The 16,306-nt window shown below is 39.9% G+C and overlaps 1 protein-coding gene across 2 annotated transcripts in view; it reads right to left on the minus strand.

Annotated features, from left to right (window-relative positions):
* Nucleotides 1-16,306, minus strand: part of SLC35F2 (solute carrier family 35 member F2) — a 60,715-nt gene that overhangs the window by 35,483 nt on the left and 8,926 nt on the right. The gene's annotated exons all lie outside the window — the stretch shown is intronic.

The following is a 16,306-nucleotide window of genomic DNA, read 5'->3' on the forward strand; positions in this document are numbered from 1 at the left end:
CATCAGATCTTGTATTTCCCTAAGCAGATTTTTTTTTTCTTTTTTTGGCTGGGATGGTCTTACTGTGACCAGCTGTCCAATTTAGCAACAAAAAAAAAAATCTCATTATAAATTAATATATTTATTTTCAAGTATAAATTGTGAGTTTGAACAGCAAGAGTCACTTTATCTAGAGCCTTCTCACCCCCAAATGAACTGAGGGTGACATTCCAGACATGTAGAACTGGAAAATTCTACCAAACAACAGGAATCCAGGGGTTCAAATGTCAGCCTTGTTATTTACAATTCTAGAACCATGTTCATAAAGTTCTGGCATTTAATGAAGTAATGAACAAGCTTTTCCAAAAATTGTCCCATAAATTATAATACCCATTATATTTTCTTATATTTATCATTACAGAAAAATGGAACAGGACTCTTCTGAAATTAGCAAGATGTTTTTTCTCTACTTTTCTTTACCATATGCCATCTTGAATGTCTTGACTAGAAGGGAGGGAAAGCTAACAAATTTGGCAGTATCTCTAACAACAGAACAGAAGTTTAGAAAAGAGCAAGTTTAGTGTGGGTCTAAATCCAGCGAGTGACCTACAGGATTACATTCAGTCACTTTGGTGGTAAATCAGGATATTCAAAACGAACTTCGACCTCTGGGCCTTCCCAACTCTGCTAGGTCCTGGAACCATTTTATTCTATTCTGACTGCAAGAACAAGAGAAGGCCTAGAGCCAAAGGGTATGAGTGGGAGGGGTAAGAAGTCAAAGACTTAGATTGACTAATGGATCAAACTAATTGAATATCTTAAAATTAACAGAGAATTTGAGTGGAATTATAGGACATTTTGTTGTGTTTTGTTTTCTTCTTCATCTGTTTTGTACATACCTAGTTTTCTAATATTGAGAAATCTATTTTTCTTTCTTAAAAGAAGCAGGAGTGAAGGGACCAGAAGAAAACACTAAGAACCTTAGCAGACTTCCTGATGCCTCATTTTGAATCCTTGTGCTAATTTAGATTCAGAGCTCACCTTCCCTCTATTTTCTCCCCCCCAACGTCTTTAACCCCTATGATTCTCTGTGGACAATTCAAGGTTTCCAAACTGCTGACTTAAAGCTCCCTGGACTTACCAATGGGGCATCCATCATCATCACATATTATTTATTTATTACATTCATGCTAATGGACCCCATCAGAATACCTTACTTTATGTTTTTTATAGTACCTCGCAATTTAGAAAAAGTTTCCTATACCCTATCTTATTTGATTTTTAATCATTTGACATTGCTATGGGGTTACAAAGAAACTGAGGCTGAGAGAGGTGAAATGAGTCACTGACCAACATTGTTCAAAAGCAGCAGAATAAGCTCCTGGCCCTAAGAAGAGTGCATTTGCGAGTCCACTATGCTCCCTCCGACAAGATTCTGTTAAAATAATTTCAAAATACAGCATCTATCCTTTCTTTTTTCCCTCTAATCAACAATTTGATGAAGCTGATAAAGCTGCAAAAATACAAGTTGACTGATTTTAATGCATCTCTTTTTATAAATGCCTGACCTTTTATGTGATCATTCAGTATGACTTTATTATTATATTTTCCCATATATTTATAATATATAATATATTCCATTATAGCTACAGATTCAGTTATTATAAAACTAAGTCAGTTATCAGAATTATAATTACTTTACATTTTACTTGAAATTTTGTGTGCAAATATATCCTAAAATACTTAAAGCAGTTTAATAAATTTGTCCACACTACTGAATTATACAACCTTCTGCAACACCTGGCAACATTAAGTTATCACAATATCATCCCACAGCCTATGAGAGAGAAACCTACCAACATCGTATCCTCTAGAAAATTAGTTAAACAGAAAATCAAACGGATGCTAGTTGAGGAGCCAGCACTCAAGGCCTTGATTGGCTACTGAAACTTAACATACATATTCTCTCTCTCTGTCTCTCTTTCTCTCTGTCTCTCTCTCTCTCTCTGTCTCTCTCTCTCTCTCTCTCTCACACACACACACACACACACACACACACAGAAGTGTGGAGAGAAAATGAAGATCCACTTGAGGTATTTGAAGGTAACCACACCTATGGACTGGACAGGAAACACCTAGAAAACTGCAGCCTTACCCAAGGGAGCTGATCTGTCTCAGGAATGATCAAATCAAGTTTATACCTGTCTTTTTTCAGGAGAGGGGGTAGCCTTTGCAGTAGTACAACACTCTACGACTTCTACCTAGGGACCAGAATGTGTGGGAATTCTCTTTGCCTGCTTAGTGGAAATAGTCCAAACTGACAGGCGACTTCACAGCCCACAGTGACCCTTACCACCACCTTCTCAATGGTACCCAATTCAAGTCAGCAAATATTTTTCTAGCGCCTGGCAGATTCCTGACACTGTGTCAGGCTCTGGGAATCCAGAGAAATAGTGGACGGAGCCCCTGCCTTCATGGAATTCACAATGCAGCAATAAAGAAAAACAGTAAAGAAAAAATTAGGACGGGACCTAACCTAATCTGAGATTTCATGGAAGGCTTTACTCACGAAGTGATATTTCATGGGAGGCTTGAAGAATGAAGACAAGTTGTTCAGGTCAGGACAAAGGGACTAGGAATTGCTGTGCTGTCCCAACAGAGGGACAGTGTTGTGATTTCTCCAGCGTGACTGAACCGTAGATACAACTCATTCAAAGGAATGAGCAGCCCCCAAGTCTCTTCGCAACCTGTGGTACAACTGGAAGAGAGCGGAGCATGTTTTGGTTGACTGTTTTGAACACTAACCATGTGCAAAAGGTTGTGGGTTAGGGAACAATGGTTTCCTTGACATTTTATGAACTACTGCTTACATTTTCACCAGTATCCAGGTGGTCTTTGTGTTGTAAAGCTATTTTTTTCATTGGAACCATTTTTAGATTATATCACCAAATGTAGGAAGTAGAATCATGGTTCCCCCAAAATGTCCACATCTTAGTCCCATGGAACCTGTGAATAGGTCACCTTACCTGGTGTGATATTGTGAGATATAAATGTGTATATATATACTAGGGAATAATATGTATTATATACTAATGCATTAATATTAATACATATTAATGTATTAACTGATATATATATATATTGTATATATATATATCAATTAATGCTCACCCTCTATAAAATAAAAGAGAGGCAAGTGCCAGTCACTGAACTAAGCTCTTACATATAAGGTCTGTCCAGAAGATATCCACCCATGTATTATGAAAAATAGAGACATTTATTGAAGAAGATACAAGACACAAGAAACAGTACATAGGACAATAATGCCTCAGACCCCTTCAAAGTAGGCACCGTGGGACCTCACACAGTTCTCCCAATAGCCATCAGATGCCCTGTTGTATTTTCCTGAATCTCATCAACAGCCTGAAATCTCTTCCCTTTCAAAGGTGATTTTAGTTTTGGGAAAAGCCAGAAGCCTCAGGGCACCAAAACTGGTCTGTAGGGGGCTGAGTCACCTGGGTGACTTGATATTTTGTCAAAAAACTGCACAAGATGTGATGCATGAGGTAGTATGTTGTTGTGATGAAGCTGCCAATCACCAGTTGCCCATAGCTGTGGCCTTCAGAATCATCCGAACAGTTTTCACAGAGGAATGTTCAGGCTTAATGCAAAATGTGATGCAGATTTGTTGTTATACTCAGTCATTTTGAAAGTGATGGCCACACAGTACACATGCTCACTCAATGGTGTCTACTGTCCCCAATGACTAGTACAGTGAAGTCGTCATTGTTCATACATGTGTATTCCAGTCCACTCTCCTTGGCTGCCAGGTTACATCAATGTCACACAAACTGTTCTCATTATATTAGCAATGGGTGGACTTTTTCTGGACAGGCCTCATATATTAATTTACTGGATTTTCATACAACACTAAAATGTAAGTATCATTTTGCCAAAGTCCAAGTCTTTTAACCAAATTCATATGGTAAATAAATAGCAGCACTGAACTAAAATCCAAATAAAACTCTATTGTATAAAGAAAAATAATAGGAAAGGTACCAAAATTTCAGAAGGATGACCTCTCAATTTCTATGGCATTTGGATTATAATCCTCTTTTTCCATTTTCCTTCCACTTTTTGCTGGTAATATTTCTTTCTTTTAAAAAAAGTTTATTTATTTATTTTTTAGAGGGGAAGGGAGGGAGAAAGAAAGGAAGAGAAACATCAATGTGTGGTTGCCACTTGCACACCCCCTGCTGGGTACCTGGCCCGAAACCCAGGCACGTGCCCTAGACTGGGAATCCAACCAGCGACCCTTTGGTTCACAGGCCTGCGTTCAATCCACTGAGCCACACCAGCCAGGGCTGCCTGTAGTGTTTCATATGTCTGTTCTGTTTGCTTTAGTAGATTAAAAATGAAGAAAGTGGATATTTTTGTGCCCCCTCCCTTATATACATATTGACACAATATGTGTATCTATTACAATATCTAGTACTGTTATCATTAATGTTGTTACTGTTATTACTATTCATATTATTACTGTTACTATTATTATGAACAATAATAATACCTACACTTACTGAGTGCACACTATGTACCAAGCAGTGTTCTAACCATTTCACAATTTCATGGTCCTCATTCATTCAATCCTCCAAACAATCCTATGATGTAGGTACTATTATTACTGCTATTTATAGGTAAAGAAACTTGAAACACAGAGATGTAGACAACTTTCCCAATAACACACAGGGAACAAATGATAGAACCTGGAGAGCAACTCAAGCAGTGTGGCCCATAATGACTGTTATATTAGAAATACTCTACTTGCACCTTTAGGGGCTCTAAACACCTTTCTTATTATTCTAACAAAAATGAGGTGGTTTAATAAAAATAACAGTACTAGCTGTTACATTATGTGCTTATATACAGGGTGGGGCAAAAGTAGGTTTACAGTTGTTCATTGAAAAATAATACGACAATTAATAAATACAAGAATAAAATCTGTTTCACATACACACAACTATAAACTACCTTTGCCCCACCTTGTGTGTTGTTTCATTTAAATCTCACAAAAACTCTTGTGAGATAGAAATTGTGTTTTTTTCCCCTCCATAATATTTATTTTTTAAAATTTTTGTTCAAGTAGTTTTCTGCCTTTTCCTCCCACCCCTCCCCACCTTTCCAGCCCTCCTCACAGCTCTCTCCTGTTTCCACTCCCCCTTATTATTGTCCATGTGCCCTTTATAAATTGTTCCTGTAAATCCTTTACCCTTTCCCCCCATTACCCCTACCCTCTCTGGTCACTGTCAGCCTGTTCTCAATTTCAATGTCTTTGGCTATGCTTTGCTTACTTTTTTGTTTTGTTGATTAGGCTCCTATTAATGGTGAGATCATATGGTATTTGTCTTTCACTGCCTGGTTTATTTCACTTAGCATAATGCTCTCCAGTTCCATCCATGCTGTCATGAAGGGTAGGAGCTCCTTCTTTCTCTCTGCTGTATAGGATTCCATTGTGTAAATGTACCATAGATTTTTGATCCATTCATTTACTGATGGGCACTTAGGTTGCTTCCAGCACTTGGCTATTGTAAATTGTGCTGCTATGAACATTGGGGTGCATAGGTTCTTTTGGATAGGTGTTTCAGGGTTCTTAGGGTATAATCCCAGCAGTGGAATTGCTGGGTCAAAAGGCAGTTCCATTTTTAGTTTTCTGAGGAAATTCCATACTCTTTTCCATAGTTGCTGCACCAGTCTGCATTCCCACCAACAGTGCACTGGGTTCCCTTTTCTCCACAAACTCTCCAACATTTGATGTTTGTGGATTTGTTTATGATGGCCATTCTGACCGATGCGAAGTGTTACCTCATTGTGGTTTTAATTTGCATCTCTCCGATGGCTAGTGATACTGAGCATCTTTTCATATGTCTCTGGACCCTCTGTATGTCCTCCTTGGAGAAGTGTCTGTTCAAGTCTTTTGCCTATTTTTTAATTGGGTTGCTTGTCTTCTTAGAGTAGATTCATGTGAGTTCTTCATATATTTTGGAAATCAAACCCTTGTCCATGGTATCATTGCTAAATATATTTTCCTATACAGTTGGTTCTCTTTTTAATGTTGTTATCTTTAGCTGTGCAGAAGCTTCTTATTTTGATGAGATCCTATTTGTTTATTCTTTCCTTTATGTCCCTTGCTCTAGGGGACATATCAGTGAAAATATTGCTGCATGGAATATCTGAGATTTTCCTGCCTATGTTCTCCTCTAGGACTTTGATAGTGTCACGACTTATATTTAAATCTTTTATCCACTTTGAATTTATTTTTGTGTATGGTGTAAGTTGGTGCTCAAGTTTCATTTTTTTGCATGTAGCTGTCCTGCTCTCCCAATACCATTTGTTGAAGAGGCTATTTTTGCTCCATTTTATGCTGCTGCCCCCTTTGTCAAATATTAATTGACCGTAGAGACTTGGGTTTATTCTGGGCTCTTTATTCTGTTCCATTGGTCCATGCGTCTGTTCTTATGTCAGTACCAGGTTGTTTTGATTACAGTGGCCTTGTAATACATTTTGATATCAGGTATTGTGATCCTTCCTACTTTGCTCTTCTTTCTCAAAATTGCTGCACGTATTCAGGGTCATTTATAAATTTTTTAAGTGTCTGTTCTATATCTGTGAAATATGCCATTGGTACTGTAATAGGTATTGCATTGAATCTATAAATTGCATTGGGTAGTATGGACATTTTGATGATGTTAATTCTCCTTATCCATGAACACAGTATATGTTTCCATTTGTTTGCATCTTCCTTAATTTCTTTCTTCAGTGTTGTATAGTTTTCTGAGTACAGGTCTTTTACCGCCTTGGTTAGGTATATTCCTAAGTATGTTATTTTTCTTTTTGCTCTATCAAATGGGATTTTTTTTTCCTGATTTCTGTTTCTGATGTTTCATTGTTGGTATACAAAAATGTCTTCCGAATTCTGAATATTGACTTTGTATCCTGCTGTTTTGCCAAATTTGTTTATTAGGTTGAGCTGTTTTTTTGTTGAGTCTATAGGATTTTCTGTATATACTATCATGTCCTCTGCAAACAATGACAGTTTTGTTTCCTCTTTTCTAATTTGCATGCCTTTTATTTCTTTTTCTTGTCTGATTGCTGTGGCTAGGACTTCCAACACTATGTTGAATAGAAGGGGTGAAAGTGGACAACCTTGTCTTTTGCCTGATCTTATTGGGAAAGTTTTTAGGTTTTGCCCATTGAGTATGATGTTGGCTGTAGGTCTCTCATATATGGCCTTTATTATATTGAGGAATACTCCCTCTATTCCCACTTTGCTGAGTGTTTGAGATAGAAATTATAACTGTACCAGTCAGAAACTGAGTTTCAGCTGTTCAGAGAAGTTGAATAACTTGCCTGAGGTCAGAAAATTACTATGTTTTTCCCATTCTACCTATTGCCTCCATAATACATACATACATACATACATACATACATACATACATACACAGTCTGTCAGGAAAAAGGCCAGCCATGTTAATATAATGAGAACGGTTTGCACGACATTGATATAACCTGGCAGCCAAGGAGAGTGGACTGGAATGTGCATGTGTGAACAATGATAATTTCACTGTGCTAGTCAGTGGGGGCAGTAGACACCATTGAGTGAGCATGTGTCTGTGCAGCCATCACATTCAAAATGACTAAGTGAATATAGCAATGAATCTGTATCAAATTTTGCATTAAGCTTGTACATTCCTCTGTGGAAACTATTTGGATGATTCAGAAGGCTTTCAGGGATGATATAACAAGTGCAACACAAATAAATGTGTGGCACAAATGCTTCAAAGATGGTCAAGAATCTGTTAAAAGTGATCCATGTCCTGGAAGGCCTGCAACAAGCAGAACATGTAAGAATGTGGAATGTGTACAAGCTGCAATCAACAAAGATCGGCAACTGACAGTGAGAGAATTAGAAGCTGACCTGGGGATTCCAAAACTTCTGTGCCTAAGATTTTGATGCAGGATCTGGGCATGAAACGTGTTGTGGCAAAATTCATTCTGGCTCCTGCATATGGAGCAGAAGGAACATCGTGCTACAGTTGCTAATGACTTGATTCAAACTGCTACCCATGAACCAAATTTGGTGGCCTGTGATTTCTGGCTTTTCCCGAAACTAAAATCACCTTTGAAAGGGAAGAGATTTAGACCATTGATGAGATTCAGGAAAATACAATGGGGCAGCTGATGGGGATTGGGAGAACTGTGTGAGGTCCCAAGGGTGTACGTTGAAGAGGACTGAGGCATCATTGTCCTATGTACAATGTTTCTTGTATGTTCTTTAATAAATGTCTCTGATTTTCACAGTACATGGCTGTATATGTTCTAGACAGGCCTTGTGTGTGTGTGTGTGTGTGTGTGTGTTTATATATAAAACACTAAGGATTATGATACCATGCAGGGAAATCAACTGATACAAATTATCCTGCATCTCCAACAATGGGCACTGACTACCAAAACTCATTTGATTGTATGTCCTACAATTAATTATTTTAATCAGGAGTGTCCTTATGAAATTGAGAGAACAGAAAATCTATTTATGATTTTCTCCCTCTGTCTTCTGATAGTTTACTTATTTTTTTTTATTTTTTTCTTTTATTTTTTTCTTTCTAGTTTGTCCTCTGATTTTTGATGGGGTTAATGAAAAACGGTGAAACATTTTCAAATTACCTATTCTCCTTGGATACAGGTCAAAGGAACTCGAGTCCTACAGTCTAGATGGAGGGAGGGTCTACACTAAACTGTGAGCATTATGTGGAGAACCTGACCTCTACCTCTAGATCACAGGTGGCAAACACAAGGCCCACGGGCCGAATCTGGCCCTCCACCTTGTTTTATGCGGCCTGGCACCTTGTTTCTACCCGGCAGCAGTGCCAAGCTCTTGCTTAACTGTTAAGGAGTAGTTACATGTATACAGTCCTAAAATTCATTCGGCCCTTTGAAGGCAACTGCAAGGGTGATATGGCCCCCGGCGAAAATGAGTTTGACACCCCTGCGCTAGATCCTCCTTCCCCTCACAGACTCTTCTGTGAAAATTCTAAGAGGGGCACCAATGTGAACACACTCCAAAAGGCAGGAACAGGAGCTCCAGAAGGGCTGACAAGGTGGGTATAGGGATGGGGGAAGAGCAGATTGGGAAGGATAGGATTAGTATTGGGCAATGAGTGCACTGACGTTTCAAGAGTCTGGATGATGAGAATTTATGACCCTGCGACAGACACAAAACCCTCTCTCTCTACCCACCCCAGTCTGGCACAGTGCCAAAAGGAGCACAGTAACCCTGTTCTCAACAGGCAGACAAGAAGCCATATCCATAAATTAAAAAAAAAAATTTATTGATTTGGAAGCGAGAAACATGGATTTGTTGTTCTGCTTATTTATGAATTTATTAACTGATTCTTCTTTGTATCCTGACTGCAGGATTGAACCTGCAACCTTGGTTTATTGGGACGATGCTCTAACCAACGGAGCTACCCAGCTGGGACTCAGTCCCATAACATTTTAAATTCCTAATACAGCCTGCCCATGGAGGCTGAATAGGATGTTTCGAAGGGCTATTTTTATAAACTATTGTAATATTTAAATGAACCTCCCTGTAGATGATCAAAACAAAAATATAGTTTCAAACCTTGAGGATTTTGTTTGTTTGTTTTTTGTGTGGTTTAAGCTGTAATAAATGTAATCCTCTGATGAAGATAATCAACTGGTCTGCAGTCAGAAGAATGAACTCAGCTGAGAAAGCAAAGCACAGAGAATCTGGTGTGGTTTGGGTTCCTGGCTCCAGCTGCTTCTCTGCTCTCTGTGGTTTGCCACTTTAACCCTCCTTGAATTCTGTAAAGTAATAAATCTTCTTTCTCACCTATGCCAGTGGTGCAAAGAATTTCTCTGCCAACAACCAAACTAAAATGCTCATCAAACACCACCCAGAAACCAGAAGAAAACAGGACTCTAAGCCTGACAGAGAAAGTTCCTGGGGACTCAGCCGGCAAAGGAAAGGAGGCGTAAGGGAGATTTCCTGTGAGTCATGTTAGCCATTCAGCACTCCACAGGCCTCCAACCAGAAAGCTCACTCCCCTCCTTAGTCGGCTTTAGCTGCTCTAATTTAACCCAGCTAACTGTCAACTACTCTCAAACTTTCCAGCTGAACTGCCACTGTTAGGTGAGAAATAAATGAGCATTAGTGGGTAACCTGATGCAGTCCCACTTCTTTAAGCTCTCAGGTGTTACCTTTAAAATCCATATATTTCACAATACGGGTATTTCACAGAAGTAGAAACACATAGGCCAGTAAATATCATACAGACCCAACTTCATTAGTCATTAGGGGCATGCAAATTCAGAAATACTCTTTTACATTCATTGGTCAAAAATGTGAAAGACTGGTAATACCCAGTGTTAGAAAAGATATTTGTTTCATACGTGGCTGATGGGAGTGTAAACTGGCACAACCACTTCGGAAAAGCCGTTTGGCAATATTTTATGGAGCTGAACAGTCACATATCCTACAAGTCAGCTCTTTTTCTCCTAGAGGTATGCAACAGGAATGTGGGTGTATACAGGAACTCTTACACGTGATCCACAGAAGACACATAAAAGAATGTTTCTAGAAGTCCTGTTCAGTATAGGAAAAACCTGCAAAAAACCCAGATGCCCACCAACAGAATGAATGAAGTGTGATATACTGCACAGGAATATTATATAGAGCCACAATAAGTGTTTTGCAGCATCAGGCAACAATATAAATGAATCTCAGCAATGTGAAATGGGGGGCGGAATAAATCCCAATAGATTACATACTTTATTAAAAGCATAATATCCTTTTAATAAAGTAAAAAATGATAATAAAAACACATTAGAAATACAGAGGTATAAAAACCATACAAAAATAAGAGCAAGGAAAGGGGATTCAGAATGGTGATGATATTTGGTTGGGGAAGAAGCAGGAGGAGGAAGAAATGGCCAATAGGTATATGTACATTACCATCACAATTCTACTTTTAGGACTGGTGGTGATTTACAGGACCTTATTGCATTAAAAAGAAATTTAATTCAGCCACTCAAGGGCCTACAATGAAAGTGTATCATGAGCTAGGGACTATGATTAATCCACTTCTATGCAACAGGAATCTAAAAAAATAGATAAATGATGCTTGTATTTTTTAATACTGTGTGACTGACTAGTCCTGCTAGGGAAAATTACTTAACCTGCCTCAGCTTCCATGGCAAATGGGACTGGCGATGATAGTGTTATAACACTGCAGAAAATTATTGTAAAGATTACACGAGTTAATCTACCCTGAGGTCTTGGAATCCTGGGTTGCTCTAGATGCATTAGGTAAGCTGTACTCAAGAAAGTTGGCTTATTTATTTTATTTTATTTATTTATTTTTATAAAGAGGGGAAGGGAAGGAGAAAGAGAATCATCGATGTGTTAGCGAAACATTGACCGGCTGCCCCTCGCACGCCCCTAACTGGGGACCTGGCACTCAACCCAGACATGGGCCCTGCCTGGGAATCGAACGGACTACCTTTAGGTCCCCGGGATGACCCCCAACCCACTGATCCACACCAGTAAGGGTTAGCTTATTTTTATCTCTGGCTTGATACCACTGTGAAAAACTTAGGAAGTGTTCTTCTAAACACTTCCGGGCAAGCTAATCCCAGTACTACTTTGGGAAACTCTAAATCACAGCAAAATACTAGGCTCAAGCTCCCAATAAGGATTTGTTTCTTAAATTCTCTGGTTTCAAAGGAATGACTACAAAGATGTTTGGGACTTATCTGTGGTTTTCCAAGGAATCTATCTCTGCATCATTAACATAAATAACCAAGTGTTTATGACATATCTGATGGCTTTAATTAACACAGACTCCTGTAACCATCATACACACACACACACACATACACACACATATCCTAAAATCTGTGGACTACAAATTCTATAGTTTATTAAAATAAAAATAATTTAAATCTTTATACAGGGACTATTTATGCCATCAGTTCAAGCAATTCTAAGGAACTGGTGTCTACAGTTAACAGGTTAAAGGTCATAATTTAGAAAGAATGCAGGCTTCCAGGGATATGCTTAGTAACAGAAAAAATCACAAGTGACAACTGTGAGAAAAAAGTCAGAAAAAAAAATAATTCATTTCAATGGCCCTTAAAAGCATTATTGCCACTCAGCAGAATAAATTTCTCAGTGGTAATCCTGAATCATGGAGAAAAGGTGATGCATTTATTAAAAACAAGTAGTCTCGTATTTGTTTTAAATGCACCATGAAGACTTTTTTAATAACTGGTTTTTTTTCTTGGTAAAATCTCCAGGATTAGTTGCAAATGGACCCATTTAGTAAGTGAATAGATTGGCTACACTATAAAGTTGTTTGATACAAACCAATTAAGTGCTTTAGTACTGTTACCCAAAATTTTGTATAAATGAATTATCAGAAGTGAGTAATCCATTACATAAATAGTCCCATTCACTTGGATTTAAAAATAAATTTTAATATCTAAAAAAGTGAGTTTTAAGTTACCTATAAAATTCACCTGGATGAAATGGTTTGTTTTCTTTGATAATCCTCAATAAATAACAAGAAAGTTTTTTATACTTTTTAAATAAACTTACAAAAACTTATATACATAAATAGTTCCCCTGGAAGGCAATTCACTTCTTCCACAAATGTGGCTACCTTCAAAACAGCTCTGAAAACTCCTCTTAGCTTCCTTAAGCTAGAAATAGCTTAATTTTATTTCAGTTCTAACTCCTACATCTTATTTATCAAATCTGGTTGTAAATAGGTTTTTACTGTTCCTAGAGATCAATTACTACCATTTCAGTTCAATGCCAGGCACAAAGTAGTACAGATACGTCAAAGATGAACTACTGTCTCTGGCCATAAGGCGTTCCCCCAGGCTAGTGATAATCGCCTTTTACTTCATGGTAAATGTAATGAGTTAGGAACAGATACCTGAAGGGTAGAGAGGAAGGGCACGCAACCCAAGACAATGAAAAGAGTGACAGAAAGGAGTCAGGGAAGACTGCCTGACGTGGTGCTGTCTACAAAGAATCTTAAAGCAGCTATAAGAAGAGGTTGATAGCAAAAGCATTCAAGGAGAGAAAACAGGTGTAACAGGGCAGACTATGGTGTGTGCAAGGAAACCAAGGCCTGTGCAGGTGGAGAGCCACGTGAGACATGGACATGCTGGGAGATAAGCCCACAGAAGGGAGAAGGCCAGTGATAGAGGGAGTTGTAGTTCATATCAAGAAGCTGGAGCTCTCACAAAAGGACAAACATTGCATGACTTCCTCTACAGGAGAGATCTAGAACAGTCACATTTATAGGGGCGGACAGTAGAATGGTAGTTACCACAGGGAGAAGGGGATGCAGAATTGGTGTCTAACAGGTTCAGAGTTTCTATTTGGGATGATGAGCAAGTTCTGGAAATGGAGAGTGGTGATGATGGCACAACATTCTAAATACACTTAATGTCACTAATTATACACTTTTAAATGGTTTAAATGGCCCAGGCTGGGTACCTCAGTTGGTTAGAGCAGAGTCCTAATACACTAAGGTTGTGGGTTCGATCCCTGGTCAGGCAGGGCACATACAAGAACCAGCGAATGCATGAATAAGTGGAACAACAAATCAATGTTTCTCTCTCTCTTCCTCCCCCCTCTCAAAAATCAATCAATAAAATTTTTTTAAATAAGTAAAATTATTAAAATGGTAAATTTTTTGTTATATATATTTTACCATGATAAAAACCACTAAAACTACAACAATTGTGTTCAGGTAGAGAAGGAGAAGGGGGTGAGGTGAGGAGAAGGAGCAAAGAAGAAGAGGGGAACAAGAGCCAGAAGCAGTAGCAACAGCCACAGCTTCCAGTAGCAAGCTGCATCCAGTAATTAGTGGCTCTCAGACTTGTTTTAGCAGCAGAACCCTTTCTTCAATATCCTGCATAAAAGCCCAACTATAAAACAGGCAAAACAATAGGCCCAGTGGGTGCCAGAAGCTGGCCCAGAAGCCCACCAGCAACTATTTCCCAACTGGCCTCCAGAATGGACCCTAAGGAACCTCCAGGAAACCCAGAGAGCTCCCCCAGTTAGCAAGCCACTGGTACACGTGATGGGAGGAAGCTGAAATGTTTTAGCCTGAACAAGAAGCAGAGATTTCTGAAACAGTAAAGTGGGTCTGGTCTTTAGAATCAAAGGAGCTGTCTCAGCTCAGCCTCTTACCAGCCATGTGCCCTACAGCGTGTTCCTTACCCGGCTGTCAAAGGAACTAGGAAAGCTATATGCATAGGACTGTCTAAGGACTGATGAAATGGGACTACGATGCCCCATACAGGGTGCATTATCATTTGATGGCAGCTATTGCTACCCTTTACTTTTGTTTGGCATCACTCTGGTTCCCAGTTAGTGAGATGATTTGGAGGCATGGACAGAAGCTACTATGACAAGGGTCCAATGAGAAGTCAAAAAAGTCTGAATTTCAGTAGTGACAATAGGGATTGGAGGGGGGGTGAACTCCAAAATGTTCTGGAAGTGCTGTAGAGGTGGGGGATAAGCACTGGCAGCCATTTCATCTTCCTCCAAATCAACCAGAAGAAAGGATCAGAGATAAGCAGGAAAAATCCAGAGGTTGTCTAGAATTGGTCTGGTTGGTAGAGGGGACAGGACTATAGCCTGGGACAGAGAACAGGCAGCCCAAGGGCCAGTGGAGTGTAGGTTGGAAAAGAGCTTCTAAAGCCCCGCCCTTACCTTTCCCCTATATTCCATGGGGACAATTACTGACTGTCCCTTTAACAACTCCTTGCTGTGTTGAGAAGTTAATAAAAAGGTTCAGGCTGTCCAGCTAAGAATCCACCCAGCACTTCCAAGCTCCTAAAGCTAATGGGCTAAACCCTAGAGAGAATGCCTACTCCTTCTTCCAGAGCAGCTGAGGATAAAGCCACGGTCATAGCATAGCCTAATGAAGGGGCGCTGGACAATGCAATCAACAGTGGTTCTGTTTTTCCCAAGGGATTCTGCATCCTGCAGTTCACCCCTCCCTTCTACTTAAAGTCATCTGGTGGGACTCAGAACTGGGCCCGGCCGTTGGCTCTCCCCCAGAACATAAGGGGACATGCACAAGAATGCTCATCACAGTGTTGTTTGTAGAGGCTGGTGCAGCAGGACAGTAAGAAGCTAGGAAACCCGCTTGGCAAGTAGAATGGGGAACCAGAGACAGACAGATGAAGAAACTGGCTGAGCAATTTACAGCCAGATACAGAGGGTCACCTCCTTAGAGATAACATCTAGGCCTCAATTGTGTTTCAGCTCCAGGCCCAGGAAAGCAGCAAAACCAGGTGGGCTACCCCAGGACCAACCACAATGAGTAAGGACCCCCTGCCCTGGTGCTGACCAATCAGTGGAGACCATGACCCTGAAGGGGCACACCTGGAGAACTGATCAATATTTTGCTGAAGCCGTCCCCTGAGACCCTCAAGACAAAGGACCCAGCATGCATGCTCTCGCTCTGGGGAGCACACCTGTGCCTTCACCCTCTTCTTCTTCCATGGGAACACAGCTCCTAAAGTCTAAGAGTCTCCATGAGACTTGGGACCAGGGGAACAATGGGCAGCAGCAGCTCATCCTGGGCTAACCCCTGAACCTGTCTCCAAGGTCCCCTTTTCTCTGACTTCCCAGGGAACATAAGCAGCCCAGCCTAGGGTCTCCTGTTGCTACTTCTATGTTAAGGCCTTCCTTTTTTTACTGTCCCCAGCTTTAATAAATGTAGCCTCGTAATCACATGCACTCATGTTGTGACATCTTTCCTACAAAAAGAACCCACACACTACCAGCCATCCGTAGGCAAACCCACTCAGGACTAGACCCCTGTCCCTGGAGTACCACAGAAGCACAGAATTGTCTGCAGCAGTTAGTTAGAAACAATGGGATAAATTAGTGGTTCTCAACCAGGGGTGATTTTGTCCCCTAACGAGACATTTGACAATGTCTGGAGAGGTTTTTGCACCCCTTAGAGGTGAGGGGTCAGGGGTAGTCTGGCAGCTAGTAGGTAAAGGCCAGGGATGCTGCTATACTCTGCAATGTACATGACAGCCCCCCACAGCAAGAGTCATTCAACCCAAAATGTTGGTAAAGCTGCATTGGAGAAATATTGGACTAGATGAACAAAACAACTGAGTCACACAGTACTGAATAAAAAACTTAATTTTTAAAAAGAGATGATCAAATTTAGCCTGGAAATAGTGACTCTTTTCCCAAAAGTATTTA

The sequence above is a fragment of the Desmodus rotundus genome, chromosome 5 (assembly GCF_022682495.2).
Source record: "Desmodus rotundus isolate HL8 chromosome 5, HLdesRot8A.1, whole genome shotgun sequence".
NCBI classification, from domain to species: Eukaryota; Metazoa; Chordata; class Mammalia; order Chiroptera; family Phyllostomidae; genus Desmodus; species Desmodus rotundus.